This window comes from Carcharodon carcharias (genome assembly GCF_017639515.1).
Source record: "Carcharodon carcharias isolate sCarCar2 chromosome 40 unlocalized genomic scaffold, sCarCar2.pri SUPER_40_unloc_4, whole genome shotgun sequence".
In the NCBI taxonomy this organism is placed as follows: Eukaryota; Metazoa; Chordata; class Chondrichthyes; order Lamniformes; family Lamnidae; genus Carcharodon; species Carcharodon carcharias.
The window spans coordinates 66,337-79,687 of record NW_024470858.1 but is presented as its reverse complement, the minus strand read 5'-3'; the positions used below and the strand labels follow the sequence as shown (position 1 = coordinate 79,687).

The window sequence follows — 13,351 nt, the reverse complement described above, 5'->3', positions numbered from 1 at the left end:
TGTTTAACGCCCCCTGTCCTGTGGGCTCTGAGCTCCCTCCCTGTTTAACGCCCCCTGTCCTGTGGGCTCTGAGCTCTCTCCCTGTTTAACGCCCCCTGTCCTGTGGGCTCTGAGCTCTCTCCCTGTTTAACGCCCCCTGTCCTGTGGGCTCTGAGCTCTCTCCCTGTTTAACGCCCCCTGTCCTGTGGGCTCTGAGCTCCCTCCCTGTTTAACGCCCCCTGTCCTGTGGGCTCTGAGCTCTCTCCCTGTTTAACGCCCCCTGTCCTGTGGGCTCTGAGCTCTCTCCCTGTTTAACGCCCCCTGTCCTGTGGGCTCTGAGCTCTCTCCCTGTTTAACGCCCCCTGTCCTGTGGGCTCTGAGCTCTCTCCCTGTTTAACGCCCCCTGTCCTGTGGGCTCTGAGCTCCCTCCCTGTTTAACGCCCCCTGTCCTGTGGGCTCTGAGCTCCCTCCCTGTTTAACGCCCCCTGTCCTGTGGGCTCTGAGCTCTCTCCCTGTTTAACGCCCCCTGTCCTGTGGGCTCTGAGCTCTCTCCCTGTTTAACGCCCCCTGTCCTGTGGGCTCTGAGCTCTCTCCCTGTTTAACGCCCCCTGTCCTGTGGGCTCTGAGCTCTCTCCCTGTTTAACGCCCCCTGTCCTGTGGGCTCTGAGCTCTCTCCCTGTTTAACGCCCCCTGTCCTGTGGGCTCTGAGCTCTCTCCCTGTTTAACGCCCCCTGTCCTGTGGGCTCTGAGCTCTCTCCCTGTTTAACGCCCCCTGTCCTGTGGGCTCTGAGCTCTCTCCCTGTTTAACGCCCCCTGTCCTGTGGGCTCTGAGCTCTCTCCCTGTTTAACGCCCCCTGTCCTGTGGGCTCTGAGCTCCCTCCCTGTTTAACGCCCCCTGTCCTGTGGGCTCTGAGCTCTCTCCCTGTTTAACGCCCCCTGTCCTGTGGGCTCTGAGCTCTCTCCCTGTTTAACGCCCCCTGTCCTGTGGGCTCTGAGCTCCCTCCCTGTTTAACGCCCCCTGTCCTGTGGGCTCTGAGCTCCCTCCCTGTTTAACGCCCCCTGTCCTGTGGGCTCTGAGCTCTCTCCCTGTTTAACGCCCCCTGTCCTGTGGGCTCTGAGCTCTCTCCCTGTTTAACGCCCCCTGTCCTGTGGGCTCTGAGCTCTCTCCCTGTTTAACGCCCCCTGTCCTGTGGGCTCTGAGCTCTCTCCCTGTTTAACGCCCCCTGTCCTGTGGGCTCTGAGCTCTCTCCCTGTTTAACGCCCCCTGTCCTGTGGGCTCTGAGCTCTCTCCCTGTTTAACGCCCCCTGTCCTGTGGGCTCTGAGCTCTCTCCCTGTTTAACGCCCCCTGTCCTGTGGGCTCTGAGCTCTCTCCCTGTTTAACGCCCCCTGTCCTGTGGGCTCTGAGCTCTCTCCCTGTTTAACGCCCCCTGTCCTGTGGGCTCTGAGCTCCCTCCCTGTTTAACGCCCCCTGTCCTGTGGGCTCTGAGCTCTCTCCCTGTTTAACGCCCCCTGTCCTGTGGGCTCTGAGCTCTCTCCCTGTTTAACGCCCCCTGTCCTGTGGGCTCTGAGCTCTCTCCCTGTTTAACGCCCCCTGTCCTGTGGGCTCTGAGCTCTCTCCCTGTTTAACGCCCCCTGTCCTGTGGGCTCTGAGCTCTCTCCCTGTTTAACGCCCCCTGTCCTGTGGGCTCTGAGCTCCTCCCTGTTTAACGCCCCCTGTCCTGTGGGCTCTGAGCTCTCTCCCTGTTTAACGCCCCCTGTCCTGTGGGCTCTGAGCTCTCTCCCTGTTTAACGCCCCCTGTCCTGTGGGCTCTGAGCTCTCTCCCTGTTTAACGCCCCCTGTCCTGTGGGCTCTGAGCTCTCTCCCTGTTTAACGCCCCCTGTCCTGTGGGCTCTGAGCTCTCTCCCTGTTTAACGCCCCCTGTCCTGTGGGCTCTGAGCTCCCTCCCTGTTTAACGCCCCCTGTCCTGTGGGCTCTGAGCTCTCTCCCTGTTTAACGCCCCCTGTCCTGTGGGCTCTGAGCTCTCTCCCTGTTTAACGCCCCCTGTCCTGTGGGCTCTGAGCTCTCTCCCTGTTTAACGCCCCCTGTCCTGTGGGCTCTGAGCTCTCTCCCTGTTTAACGCCCCCTGTCCTGTGGGCTCTGAGCTCTCTCCCTGTTTAACGCCCCCTGTCCTGTGGGCTCTGAGCTCTCTCCCTGTTTAACGCCCCCTGTCCTGTGGGCTCTGAGCTCTCTCCCTGTTTAACGCCCCCTGTCCTGTGGGCTCTGAGCTCTCTCCCTGTTTAACGCCCCCTGTCCTGTGGGCTCTGAGCTCTCTCCCTGTTTAACGCCCCCTGTCCTGTGGGCTCTGAGCTCTCTCCCTGTTTAACGCCCCCTGTCCTGTGGGCTCTGAGCTCTCTCCCTGTTTAACGCCCCCTGTCCTGTGGGCTCTGAGCTCTCTCCCTGTTTAACGCCCCCTGTCCTGTGGGCTCTGAGCTCTCTCCCTGTTTAACGCCCCCTGTCCTGTGGGCTCTGAGCTCTCTCCCTGTTTAACGCCCCCTGTCCTGTGGGCTCTGAGCTCTCTCCCTGTTTAACGCCCCCTGTCCTGTGGGCTCTGAGCTCTCTCCCTGTTTAACGCCCCCTGTCCTGTGGGCTCTGAGCTCTCTCCCTGTTTAACGCCCCCTGTCCTGTGGGCTCTGAGCTCTCTCCCTGTTTAACGCCCCCTGTCCTGTGGGCTCTGAGCTCTCTCCCTGTTTAACGCCCCCTGTCCTGTGGGCTCTGAGCTCTCTCCCTGTTTAACGCCCCCTGTCCTGTGGGCTCTGAGCTCTCTCCCTGTTTAACGCCCCCTGTCCTGTGGGCTCTGAGCTCTCTCCCTGTTTAACGCCCCCTGTCCTGTGGGCTCTGAGCTCCCTCCCTGTTTAACGCCCCCTGTCCTGTGGGCTCTGAGCTCTCTCCCTGTTTAACGCCCCCTGTCCTGTGGGCTCTGAGCTCCCTCCCTGTTTAACGCCCCCTGTCCTGTGGGCTCTGAGCTCCCTCCCTGTTTAACGCCCCCTGTCCTGTGGGCTCTGAGCTCTCTCCCTGTTTAACGCCCCCTGTCCTGTGGGCTCTGAGCTCTCTCCCTGTTTAACGCCCCCTGTCCTGTGGGCTCTGAGCTCCCTCCCTGTTTAACGCCCCCTGTCCTGTGGGCTCTGAGCTCTCTCCCTGTTTAACGCCCCCTGTCCTGTGGGCTCTGAGCTCTCTCCCTGTTTAACGCCCCCTGTCCTGTGGGCTCTGAGCTCTCTCCCTGTTTAACGCCCCCTGTCCTGTGGGCTCTGAGCTCTCTCCCTGTTTAACGCCCCCTGTCCTGTGGGCTCTGAGCTCTCTCCCTGTTTAACGCCCCCTGTCCTGTGGGCTCTGAGCTCTCTCCCTGTTTAACGCCCCCTGTCCTGTGGGCTCTGAGCTCTCTCCCTGTTTAACGCCCCCTGTCCTGTGGGCTCTGAGCTCTCTCCCTGTTTAACGCCCCCTGTCCTGTGGGCTCTGAGCTCTCTCCCTGTTTAACGCCCCCTGTCCTGTGGGCTCTGAGCTCCCTCCCTGTTTAACGCCCCCTGTCCTGTGGGCTCTGAGCTCTCTCCCTGTTTAACGCCCCCTGTCCTGTGGGCTCTGAGCTCTCTCCCTGTTTAACGCCCCCTGTCCTGTGGGCTCTGAGCTCCCTCCCTGTTTAACGCCCCCTGTCCTGTGGGCTCTGAGCTCTCTCCCTGTTTAACGCCCCCTGTCCTGTGGGCTCTGAGCTCTCTCCCTGTTTAACGCCCCCTGTCCTGTGGGCTCTGAGCTCTCTCCCTGTTTAACGCCCCCTGTCCTGTGGGCTCTGAGCTCTCTCCCTGTTTAACGCCCCCTGTCCTGTGGGCTCTGAGCTCTCTCCCTGTTTAACGCCCCCTGTCCTGTGGGCTCTGAGCTCTCTCCCTGTTTAACGCCCCCTGTCCTGTGGGCTCTGAGCTCCCTCCCTGTTTAACGCCCCCTGTCCTGTGGGCTCTGAGCTCTCTCCCTGTTTAACGCCCCCTGTCCTGTGGGCTCTGAGCTCCCTCCCTGTTTAACGCCCCCTGTCCTGTGGGCTCTGAGCTCTCTCCCTGTTTAACGCCCCCTGTCCTGTGGGCTCTGAGCTCCCTCCCTGTTTAACGCCCCCTGTCCTGTGGGCTCTGAGCTCTCTCCCTGTTTAACGCCCCCTGTCCTGTGGGCTCTGAGCTCTCTCCCTGTTTAACGCCCCCTGTCCTGTGGGCTCTGAGCTCTCTCCCTGTTTAACGCCCCCTGTCCTGTGGGCTCTGAGCTCTCTCCCTGTTTAACGCCCCCTGTCCTGTGGGCTCTGAGCTCTCTCCCTGTTTAACGCCCCCTGTCCTGTGGGCTCTGAGCTCTCTCCCTGTTTAACGCCCCCTGTCCTGTGGGCTCTGAGCTCTCTCCCTGTTTAACGCCCCCTGTCCTGTGGGCTCTGAGCTCTCTCCCTGTTTAACGCCCCCTGTCCTGTGGGCTCTGAGCTCTCTCCCTGTTTAACGCCCCCTGTCCTGTGGGCTCTGAGCTCTCTCCCTGTTTAACGCCCCCTGTCCTGTGGGCTCTGAGCTCTCTCCCTGTTTAACGCCCCCTGTCCTGTGGGCTCTGAGCTCTCTCCCTGTTTAACGCCCCCTGTCCTGTGGGCTCTGAGCTCTCTCCCTGTTTAACGCCCCCTGTCCTGTGGGCTCTGAGCTCTCTCCCTGTTTAACGCCCCCTGTCCTGTGGGCTCTGAGCTCTCTCCCTGTTTAACGCCCCCTGTCCTGTGGGCTCTGAGCTCTCTCCCTGTTTAACGCCCCCTGTCCTGTGGGCTCTGAGCTCTCTCCCTGTTTAACGCCCCCTGTCCTGTGGGCTCTGAGCTCTCTCCCTGTTTAACGCCCCCTGTCCTGTGGGCTCTGAGCTCTCTCCCTGTTTAACGCCCCCTGTCCTGTGGGCTCTGAGCTCTCTCCCTGTTTAACGCCCCCTGTCCTGTGGGCTCTGAGCTCTCTCCCTGTTTAACGCCCCCTGTCCTGTGGGCTCTGAGCTCCCTCCCTGTTTAACGCCCCCTGTCCTGTGGGCTCTGAGCTCTCTCCCTGTTTAACGCCCCCTGTCCTGTGGGCTCTGAGCTCTCTCCCTGTTTAACGCCCCCTGTCCTGTGGGCTCTGAGCTCTCTCCCTGTTTAACGCCCCCTGTCCTGTGGGCTCTGAGCTCTCTCCCTGTTTAACGCCCCCTGTCCTGTGGGCTCTGAGCTCTCTCCCTGTTTAACGCCCCCTGTCCTGTGGGCTCTGAGCTCTCTCCCTGTTTAACGCCCCCTGTCCTGTGGGCTCTGAGCTCTCTCCCTGTTTAACGCCCCCTGTCCTGTGGGCTCTGAGCTCTCTCCCTGTTTAACGCCCCCTGTCCTGTGGGCTCTGAGCTCTCTCCCTGTTTAACGCCCCCTGTCCTGTGGGCTCTGAGCTCTCTCCCTGTTTAACGCCCCCTGTCCTGTGGGCTCTGAGCTCTCTCCCTGTTTAACGCCCCCTGTCCTGTGGGCTCTGAGCTCTCTCCCTGTTTAACGCCCCCTGTCCTGTGGGCTCTGAGCTCTCTCCCTGTTTAACGCCCCCTGTCCTGTGGGCTCTGAGCTCTCTCCCTGTTTAACGCCCCCTGTCCTGTGGGCTCTGAGCTCTCTCCCTGTTTAACGCCCCCTGTCCTGTGGGCTCTGAGCTCTCTCCCTGTTTAACGCCCCCTGTCCTGTGGGCTCTGAGCTCTCTCCCTGTTTAACGCCCCCTGTCCTGTGGGCTCTGAGCTCTCTCCCTGTTTAACGCCCCCTGTCCTGTGGGCTCTGAGCTCTCTCCCTGTTTAACGCCCCCTGTCCTGTGGGCTCTGAGCTCTCTCCCTGTTTAACGCCCCCTGTCCTGTGGGCTCTGAGCTCTCTCCCTGTTTAACGCCCCCTGTCCTGTGGGCTCTGAGCTCTCTCCCTGTTTAACGCCCCCTGTCCTGTGGGCTCTGAGCTCTCTCCCTGTTTAACGCCCCCTGTCCTGTGGGCTCTGAGCTCTCTCCCTGTTTAACGCCCCCTGTCCTGTGGGCTCTGAGCTCTCTCCCTGTTTAACGCCCCCTGTCCTGTGGGCTCTGAGCTCTCTCCCTGTTTAACGCCCCCTGTCCTGTGGGCTCTGAGCTCTCTCCCTGTTTAACGCCCCCTGTCCTGTGGGCTCTGAGCTCTCTCCCTGTTTAACGCCCCCTGTCCTGTGGGCTCTGAGCTCTCTCCCTGTTTAACGCCCCCTGTCCTGTGGGCTCTGAGCTCTCTCCCTGTTTAACGCCCCCTGTCCTGTGGGCTCTGAGCTCTCTCCCTGTTTAACGCCCCCTGTCCTGTGGGCTCTGAGCTCTCTCCCTGTTTAACGCCCCCTGTCCTGTGGGCTCTGAGCTCTCTCCCTGTTTAACGCCCCCTGTCCTGTGGGCTCTGAGCTCTCTCCCTGTTTAACGCCCCCTGTCCTGTGGGCTCTGAGCTCTCTCCCTGTTTAACGCCCCCTGTCCTGTGGGCTCTGAGCTCTCTCCCTGTTTAACGCCCCCTGTCCTGTGGGCTCTGAGCTCTCTCCCTGTTTAACGCCCCCTGTCCTGTGGGCTCTGAGCTCTCTCCCTGTTTAACGCCCCCTGTCCTGTGGGCTCTGAGCTCTCTCCCTGTTTAACGCCCCCTGTCCTGTGGGCTCTGAGCTCTCTCCCTGTTTAACGCCCCCTGTCCTGTGGGCTCTGAGCTCTCTCCCTGTTTAACGCCCCCTGTCCTGTGGGCTCTGAGCTCTCTCCCTGTTTAACGCCCCCTGTCCTGTGGGCTCTGAGCTCTCTCCCTGTTTAACGCCCCCTGTCCTGTGGGCTCTGAGCTCTCTCCCTGTTTAACGCCCCCTGTCCTGTGGGCTCTGAGCTCTCTCCCTGTTTAACGCCCCCTGTCCTGTGGGCTCTGAGCTCTCTCCCTGTTTAACGCCCCCTGTCCTGTGGGCTCTGAGCTCTCTCCCTGTTTAACGCCCCCTGTCCTGTGGGCTCTGAGCTCTCTCCCTGTTTAACGCCCCCTGTCCTGTGGGCTCTGAGCTCTCTCCCTGTTTAACGCCCCCTGTCCTGTGGGCTCTGAGCTCTCTCCCTGTTTAACGCCCCCTGTCCTGTGGGCTCTGAGCTCTCTCCCTGTTTAACGCCCCCTGTCCTGTGGGCTCTGAGCTCTCTCCCTGTTTAACGCCCCCTGTCCTGTGGGCTCTGAGCTCTCTCCCTGTTTAACGCCCCCTGTCCTGTGGGCTCTGAGCTCCCTCCCTGTTTAACGCCCCCTGTCCTGTGGGCTCTGAGCTCTCTCCCTGTTTAACGCCCCCTGTCCTGTGGGCTCTGAGCTCTCTCCCTGTTTAACGCCCCCTGTCCTGTGGGCTCTGAGCTCTCTCCCTGTTTAACGCCCCCTGTCCTGTGGGCTCTGAGCTCTCTCCCTGTTTAACGCCCCCTGTCCTGTGGGCTCTGAGCTCTCTCCCTGTTTAACGCCCCCTGTCCTGTGGGCTCTGAGCTCTCTCCCTGTTTAACGCCCCCTGTCCTGTGGGCTCTGAGCTCTCTCCCTGTTTAACGCCCCCTGTCCTGTGGGCTCTGAGCTCTCTCCCTGTTTAACGCCCCCTGTCCTGTGGGCTCTGAGCTCTCTCCCTGTTTAACGCCCCCTGTCCTGTGGGCTCTGAGCTCTCTCCCTGTTTAACGCCCCCTGTCCTGTGGGCTCTGAGCTCTCTCCCTGTTTAACGCCCCCTGTCCTGTGGGCTCTGAGCTCTCTCCCTGTTTAACGCCCCCTGTCCTGTGGGCTCTGAGCTCTCTCCCTGTTTAACGCCCCCTGTCCTGTGGGCTCTGAGCTCTCTCCCTGTTTAACGCCCCCTGTCCTGTGGGCTCTGAGCTCCCTCCCTGTTTAACGCCCCCTGTCCTGTGGGCTCTGAGCTCTCTCCCTGTTTAACGCCCCCTGTCCTGTGGGCTCTGAGCTCTCTCCCTGTTTAACGCCCCCTGTCCTGTGGGCTCTGAGCTCTCTCCCTGTTTAACGCCCCCTGTCCTGTGGGCTCTGAGCTCTCTCCCTGTTTAACGCCCCCTGTCCTGTGGGCTCTGAGCTCTCTCCCTGTTTAACGCCCCCTGTCCTGTGGGCTCTGAGCTCTCTCCCTGTTTAACGCCCCCTGTCCTGTGGGCTCTGAGCTCTCTCCCTGTTTAACGCCCCCTGTCCTGTGGGCTCTGAGCTCTCTCCCTGTTTAACGCCCCCTGTCCTGTGGGCTCTGAGCTCTCTCCCTGTTTAACGCCCCCTGTCCTGTGGGCTCTGAGCTCTCTCCCTGTTTAACGCCCCCTGTCCTGTGGGCTCTGAGCTCTCTCCCTGTTTAACGCCCCCTGTCCTGTGGGCTCTGAGCTCTCTCCCTGTTTAACGCCCCCTGTCCTGTGGGCTCTGAGCTCTCTCCCTGTTTAACGCCCCCTGTCCTGTGGGCTCTGAGCTCTCTCCCTGTTTAACGCCCCCTGTCCTGTGGGCTCTGAGCTCTCTCCCTGTTTAACGCCCCCTGTCCTGTGGGCTCTGAGCTCTCTCCCTGTTTAACGCCCCCTGTCCTGTGGGCTCTGAGCTCTCTCCCTGTTTAACGCCCCCTGTCCTGTGGGCTCTGAGCTCTCTCCCTGTTTAACGCCCCCTGTCCTGTGGGCTCTGAGCTCTCTCCCTGTTTAACGCCCCCTGTCCTGTGGGCTCTGAGCTCTCTCCCTGTTTAACGCCCCCTGTCCTGTGGGCTCTGAGCTCTCTCCCTGTTTAACGCCCCCTGTCCTGTGGGCTCTGAGCTCTCTCCCTGTTTAACGCCCCCTGTCCTGTGGGCTCTGAGCTCTCTCCCTGTTTAACGCCCCCTGTCCTGTGGGCTCTGAGCTCTCTCCCTGTTTAACGCCCCCTGTCCTGTGGGCTCTGAGCTCCCTCCCTGTTTAACGCCCCCTGTCCTGTGGGCTCTGAGCTCTCTCCCTGTTTAACGCCCCCTGTCCTGTGGGCTCTGAGCTCTCTCCCTGTTTAACGCCCCCTGTCCTGTGGGCTCTGAGCTCTCTCCCTGTTTAACGCCCCCTGTCCTGTGGGCTCTGAGCTCTCTCCCTGTTTAACGCCCCCTGTCCTGTGGGCTCTGAGCTCTCTCCCTGTTTAACGCCCCCTGTCCTGTGGGCTCTGAGCTCTCTCCCTGTTTAACGCCCCCTGTCCTGTGGGCTCTGAGCTCTCTCCCTGTTTAACGCCCCCTGTCCTGTGGGCTCTGAGCTCTCTCCCTGTTTAACGCCCCCTGTCCTGTGGGCTCTGAGCTCTCTCCCTGTTTAACGCCCCCTGTCCTGTGGGCTCTGAGCTCTCTCCCTGTTTAACGCCCCCTGTCCTGTGGGCTCTGAGCTCTCTCCCTGTTTAACGCCCCCTGTCCTGTGGGCTCTGAGCTCTCTCCCTGTTTAACGCCCCCTGTCCTGTGGGCTCTGAGCTCTCTCCCTGTTTAACGCCCCCTGTCCTGTGGGCTCTGAGCTCTCTCCCTGTTTAACGCCCCCTGTCCTGTGGGCTCTGAGCTCTCTCCCTGTTTAACGCCCCCTGTCCTGTGGGCTCTGAGCTCTCTCCCTGTTTAACGCCCCCTGTCCTGTGGGCTCTGAGCTCTCTCCCTGTTTAACGCCCCCTGTCCTGTGGGCTCTGAGCTCTCTCCCTGTTTAACGCCCCCTGTCCTGTGGGCTCTGAGCTCTCTCCCTGTTTAACGCCCCCTGTCCTGTGGGCTCTGAGCTCTCTCCCTGTTTAACGCCCCCTGTCCTGTGGGCTCTGAGCTCTCTCCCTGTTTAACGCCCCCTGTCCTGTGGGCTCTGAGCTCTCTCCCTGTTTAACGCCCCCTGTCCTGTGGGCTCTGAGCTCTCTCCCTGTTTAACGCCCCCTGTCCTGTGGGCTCTGAGCTCTCTCCCTGTTTAACGCCCCCTGTCCTGTGGGCTCTGAGCTCTCTCCCTGTTTAACGCCCCCTGTCCTGTGGGCTCTGAGCTCTCTCCCTGTTTAACGCCCCCTGTCCTGTGGGCTCTGAGCTCTCTCCCTGTTTAACGCCCCCTGTCCTGTGGGCTCTGAGCTCTCTCCCTGTTTAACGCCCCCTGTCCTGTGGGCTCTGAGCTCTCTCCCTGTTTAACGCCCCCTGTCCTGTGGGCTCTGAGCTCTCTCCCTGTTTAACGCCCCCTGTCCTGTGGGCTCTGAGCTCTCTCCCTGTTTAACGCCCCCTGTCCTGTGGGCTCTGAGCTCCCTCCCTGTTTAACGCCCCCTGTCCTGTGGGCTCTGAGCTCTCTCCCTGTTTAACGCCCCCTGTCCTGTGGGCTCTGAGCTCTCTCCCTGTTTAACGCCCCCTGTCCTGTGGGCTCTGAGCTCTCTCCCTGTTTAACGCCCCCTGTCCTGTGGGCTCTGAGCTCTCTCCCTGTTTAACGCCCCCTGTCCTGTGGGCTCTGAGCTCTCTCCCTGTTTAACGCCCCCTGTCCTGTGGGCTCTGAGCTCCCTCCCTGTTTAACGCCCCCTGTCCTGTGGGCTCTGAGCTCTCTCCCTGTTTAACGCCCCCTGTCCTGTGGGCTCTGAGCTCTCTCCCTGTTTAACGCCCCCTGTCCTGTGGGCTCTGAGCTCTCTCCCTGTTTAACGCCCCCTGTCCTGTGGGCTCTGAGCTCTCTCCCTGTTTAACGCCCCCTGTCCTGTGGGCTCTGAGCTCTCTCCCTGTTTAACGCCCCCTGTCCTGTGGGCTCTGAGCTCTCTCCCTGTTTAACGCCCCCTGTCCTGTGGGCTCTGAGCTCTCTCCCTGTTTAACGCCCCCTGTCCTGTGGGCTCTGAGCTCCTCCCTGTTTAACGCCCCCTGTCCTGTGGGCTCTGAGCTCTCTCCCTGTTTAACGCCCCCTGTCCTGTGGGCTCTGAGCTCTCTCCCTGTTTAACGCCCCCTGTCCTGTGGGCTCTGAGCTCTCTCCCTGTTTAACGCCCCCTGTCCTGTGGGCTCTGAGCTCTCTCCCTGTTTAACGCCCCCTGTCCTGTGGGCTCTGAGCTCTCTCCCTGTTTAACGCCCCCTGTCCTGTGGGCTCTGAGCTCCCTCCCTGTTTAACGCCCCCTGTCCTGTGGGCTCTGAGCTCTCTCCCTGTTTAACGCCCCCTGTCCTGTGGGCTCTGAGCTCTCTCCCTGTTTAACGCCCCCTGTCCTGTGGGCTCTGAGCTCTCTCCCTGTTTAACGCCCCCTGTCCTGTGGGCTCTGAGCTCTCTCCCTGTTTAACGCCCCCTGTCCTGTGGGCTCTGAGCTCTCTCCCTGTTTAACGCCCCCTGTCCTGTGGGCTCTGAGCTCTCTCCCTGTTTAACGCCCCCTGTCCTGTGGGCTCTGAGCTCTCTCCCTGTTTAACGCCCCCTGTCCTGTGGGCTCTGAGCTCTCTCCCTGTTTAACGCCCCCTGTCCTGTGGGCTCTGAGCTCTCTCCCTGTTTAACGCCCCCTGTCCTGTGGGCTCTGAGCTCTCTCCCTGTTTAACGCCCCCTGTCCTGTGGGCTCTGAGCTCTCTCCCTGTTTAACGCCCCCTGTCCTGTGGGCTCTGAGCTCCCTCCCTGTTTAACGCCCCCTGTCCTGTGGGCTCTGAGCTCTCTCCCTGTTTAACGCCCCCTGTCCTGTGGGCTCTGAGCTCTCTCCCTGTTTAACGCCCCCTGTCCTGTGGGCTCTGAGCTCTCTCCCTGTTTAACGCCCCCTGTCCTGTGGGCTCTGAGCTCTCTCCCTGTTTAACGCCCCCTGTCCTGTGGGCTCTGAGCTCTCTCCCTGTTTAACGCCCCCTGTCCTGTGGGCTCTGAGCTCTCTCCCTGTTTAACGCCCCCTGTCCTGTGGGCTCTGAGCTCTCTCCCTGTTTAACGCCCCCTGTCCTGTGGGCTCTGAGCTCTCTCCCTGTTTAACGCCCCCTGTCCTGTGGGCTCTGAGCTCTCTCCCTGTTTAACGCCCCCTGTCCTGTGGGCTCTGAGCTCTCTCCCTGTTTAACGCCCCCTGTCCTGTGGGCTCTGAGCTCTCTCCCTGTTTAACGCCCCCTGTCCTGTGGGCTCTGAGCTCTCTCCCTGTTTAACGCCCCCTGTCCTGTGGGCTCTGAGCTCTCTCCCTGTTTAACGCCCCCTGTCCTGTGGGCTCTGAGCTCTCTCCCTGTTTAACGCCCCCTGTCCTGTGGGCTCTGAGCTCTCTCCCTGTTTAACGCCCCCTGTCCTGTGGGCTCTGAGCTCTCTCCCTGTTTAACGCCCCCTGTCCTGTGGGCTCTGAGCTCTCTCCCTGTTTAACGCCCCCTGTCCTGTGGGCTCTGAGCTCTCTCCCTGTTTAACGCCCCCTGTCCTGTGGGCTCTGAGCTCTCTCCCTGTTTAACGCCCCCTGTCCTGTGGGCTCTGAGCTCTCTCCCTGTTTAACGCCCCCTGTCCTGTGGGCTCTGAGCTCTCTCCCTGTTTAACGCCCCCTGTCCTGTGGGCTCTGAGCTCTCTCCCTGTTTAACGCCCCCTGTCCTGTGGGCTCTGAGCTCTCTCCCTGTTTAACGCCCCCTGTCCTGTGGGCTCTGAGCTCTCTCCCTGTTTAACGCCCCCTGTCCTGTGGGCTCTGAGCTCTCTCCCTGTTTAACGCCCCCTGTCCTGTGGGCTCTGAGCTCTCTCCCTGTTTAACGCCCCCTGTCCTGTGGGCTCTGAGCTCTCTCCCTGTTTAACGCCCCCTGTCCTGTGGGCTCTGAGCTCTCTCCCTGTTTAACGCCCCCTGTCCTGTGGGCTCTGAGCTCTCTCCCTGTTTAACGCCCCCTGTCCTGTGGGCTCTGAGCTCTCTCCCTGTTTAACGCCCCCTGTCCTGTGGGCTCTGAGCTCTCTCCCTGTTTAACGCCCCCTGTCCTGTGGGCTCTGAGCTCTCTCCCTGTTTAACGCCCCCTGTCCTGTGGGCTCTGAGCTCTCTCCCTGTTTAACGCCCCCTGTCCTGTGGGCTCTGAGCTCTCTCCCTGTTTAACGCCCCCTGTCCTGTGGGCTCTGAGCTCTCTCCCTGTTTAACGCCCCCTGTCCTGTGGGCTCTGAGCTCTCTCCCTGTTTAACGCCCCCTGTCCTGTGGGCTCTGAGCTCTCTCCCTGTTTAACGCCCCCTGTCCTGTGGGCTCTGAGCTCTCTCCCTGTTTAACGCCCCCTGTCCTGTGGGCTCTGAGCTCTCTCCCTGTTTAACGCCCCCTGTCCTGTGGGCTCTGAGCTCTCTCCCTGTTTAACGCCCCCTGTCCTGTGGGCTCTGAGCTCTCTCCCTGTTTAACGCCCCCTGTCCTGTGGGCTCTGAGCTCTCTCCCTGTTTAACGCCCCCTGTCCTGTGGGCTCTGAGCTCTCTCCCTGTTTAACGCCCCCTGTCCTGTGGGCTCTGAGCTCTCTCCCTGTTTAACGCCCCCTGTCCTGTGGGCTCTGAGCTCTCTCCCTGTTTAACGCCCCCTGTCCTGTGGGCTC

General features: G+C 61.2%; 1 protein-coding gene across 1 annotated transcript in view; it reads left to right on the top strand.

Moving 5' to 3' along the window:
• LOC121275036 (solute carrier family 2, facilitated glucose transporter member 1-like) overlaps positions 1–13,351 on the top strand; it is a 110,035-nt gene that overhangs the window by 67,750 nt on the left and 28,934 nt on the right. The window lies entirely within an intron of this gene.